The sequence below is a fragment of the Petaurus breviceps genome, unplaced genomic scaffold, assembly GCF_028583685.1.
Source record: "Petaurus breviceps papuanus isolate PSGF00001 unplaced genomic scaffold, PetGlider_PUasm1.0 40, whole genome shotgun sequence".
In the NCBI taxonomy this organism is placed as follows: Eukaryota; Metazoa; Chordata; class Mammalia; order Diprotodontia; family Petauridae; genus Petaurus; species Petaurus breviceps.
Window position 1 is genome coordinate 2,224,897 of NW_027186315.1, and position 2,596 is coordinate 2,227,492.

Here is a 2,596-nt window from a genome sequence, read left to right on the forward strand (position 1 = left end):
AAGTTTACACACACACACACACACACACACACAAACAGATTACCTCTACTATTCATTTCCTATCACTACTAACTTCAGAGGCCAGAGGCCAAGGTTGGACTGAGGTTGGAGAAGGTATCAAATTATGGGCTGGAAGAGGCTTTCAATGAATTTGAAATGCACTGTTGAAAGTACAGAAAATAACTGTTCATGAGATGGGCTCCTAGGATCCAGGACTGTCTTGGCTCTGATACCAACAGAATCCCACATGAGGACCCACAGAAGCATGGATGTGCCAGACTCATACAAATAAAATCTGATATATATTCACATACTCCCCTCAGAGTCCCTTGTTAAAATAAACAACCTCAGTATTACCCTTATTACCTAGTATTCTGCTCTCCTATCATCTTTTTTCCCTTCTCCCAACTACTATCAGCAGTGATTCCAATGTTGAAAATGTTTGCACCCAAATAAACCTGATACTTTCAAAAAAAGAAAATGAGCTCCTTGAAATCAGATCAAGGCTCTGCTCCTTGATTTGAGCTCTGAGCTCAGGCTCCAGCAGTTCACAGAAATGGAGCTCTTCTGGTGGAAAAGTGCACAGCACAGGAGAATGGAAAACAACAGACAAGCCAACCAGCCCTGCTTACATGGAGCCCAAGAGCTATGCCCTTCACTTCAAGAAATCTTTTTTCTCCAACACATTCATAATCAGAGGGGTTATGGTCATAGCAGACAAGAGCATGCAGATCCAGTATTTCACCACCTGGAAGATGCCCAGCTGAGCCTTCTTTGAAGAATAGTACAACCTGTGCCCCAAATCATCAGTCCGAGGCATCTCTACCAGCATTTCCCTCTGTCTCATCAGGGGGATGTTGATGTATTTGGTGGCAGCCACAGCCGTGAATGGTATGAAGTGGCTAACCAGGCTAGGAAGATGTTTAGTGAGGGATTTGCATCCCAAAACAGTGAGCACAGCCCCAGTGGTAGCACTCATGTAAGCTGCTGCCAACTGCCTCTCAGTAATTGTTACATCTCCACTTCTATTGGAATAGTTGACAACAGCATTGAAGGACTGGTTCACAAACTGCCAGAACACCACAGTTGAAATGTTCCTTTAGAAGGTGAGCATGCAGTCACTGATAATCACATTCATGGGAGCTTGGGCTGGCACTGAACTTCTTCCATTGGAATAAAACTTCTCCCCATTGTCAGGGTGGAAGGCTGAGTCATAGTTATACTTGGCCTTCCTAAGATCATCTTTAGTCACCCCAGGGTCATGATCCCTGCTCATTAGTTCTCCACAGTGGTTTGGGCAGTATGAAGTTTATCTCAAGATAGTAGAAGATTTAAGGGGTTGTTGACAGTGAATAAATGCTTAACTCATCCCACAAAGGTGGCCTGGTCCCATTAAGGATCATGAATATTGATGTCTAGAAGAAATTCACCCATCTTTTGACCAGGCCAAGGTGACCATGTTGAAGTCATGGCTCTGGATTCGGAGTTCATATTTTAATGTTGATGATTACACATATGTAAAGTTATAGCTGCAAATCAGAATAGAAAAATCGCATGGCCCTTTGGATATAGTGGCAAGACTGATGACAATACCTCTTTAATGTCTTTTCTTAGTTTCTGATTTTTAACCATCTTGCTGAGCCAAGAACTTTGGTGAGAAGAACTTTTCTGAGTCTTTAGTAGCTATACCTCTAGTCCCGGGGTGGGGAAGCTGTAGCTTCAAGGCCACATGTGGCCTTCTGGGTCTTTAAGTTTGGCCTTTTGACTAAATACAAACTTCACAGAACAAATCTTTTGATAAAAAAAGATTTGTTCTGTACAATTTGGCCCCAGTCAAAAGGCCACATGCAAAGACTTACCACCCTTGCTTTAGCCAATACAGGAGCAAATGCCACACTGTATCTTTACTGGGGTTGCTTTCCAGAAATAATGACTGAGGGCACTGGGCTGAAAATATTATTCTCAATGCTCTTAAGTTTAAGTTTTCTAGGCAGTCCTTCCCATAAGTGTCTGAGGGGAGATAGTGGTCAATATCCTGATGGTGCCTTATATTCTCTCTTTCAGGAAGAGCTATTTCACTTACATTTGTTTGCCTGCACTGTGTGTGGCAGTTGGCTAACAGTTGGGGGTGAGGTATCATTCCCCTTCTCTAGAGAAGTTGTTTCTTAGATGATGGCTATGAATACTGTGTTAGAAGCAAAAGTGTTGTTGTGGGGTTTTCTGACACCATTACCACTTATACACTTATCTTCTTGTTGGTGGCAGTCAATAGTTGTTGGTGTGGAGATCTCTTAAATAAAGAAGAAGGTGAGCCCATCTCCAGAGTAGTTTCTCCACTGAATGATGGATGTAGAGGATCAGTTTAAATGTCTAATCATTTACAGGGCACTGATTATACCTAAGAATCTTGGTGACAGGTTACTGAAATGTGCTCTTCAGGATCTGAATAGGAGATGGAAGTGAAGTTGGTGGAGATGCTTCTTTGACTTGCCTGGAACATGCTGATTATTATCTCTCTCTCAGGTGCTTTGCTCTTTCAACTAGGTTCTCTTGCCTGTCTTGTTTGGAAGAAGAGAAAGTTCATAACAGACATAGT

At 42.4% G+C, this 2,596-nt stretch overlaps 1 pseudogene; it reads right to left on the reverse strand.

The window, feature by feature from the left end:
- Positions 1-319: 319 nt before the first annotated feature.
- Positions 320-1,434, reverse strand: LOC138170866 (sideroflexin-3-like; annotated as a pseudogene).
- Between the last annotated feature and the right edge of the window lie 1,162 nt (positions 1,435-2,596).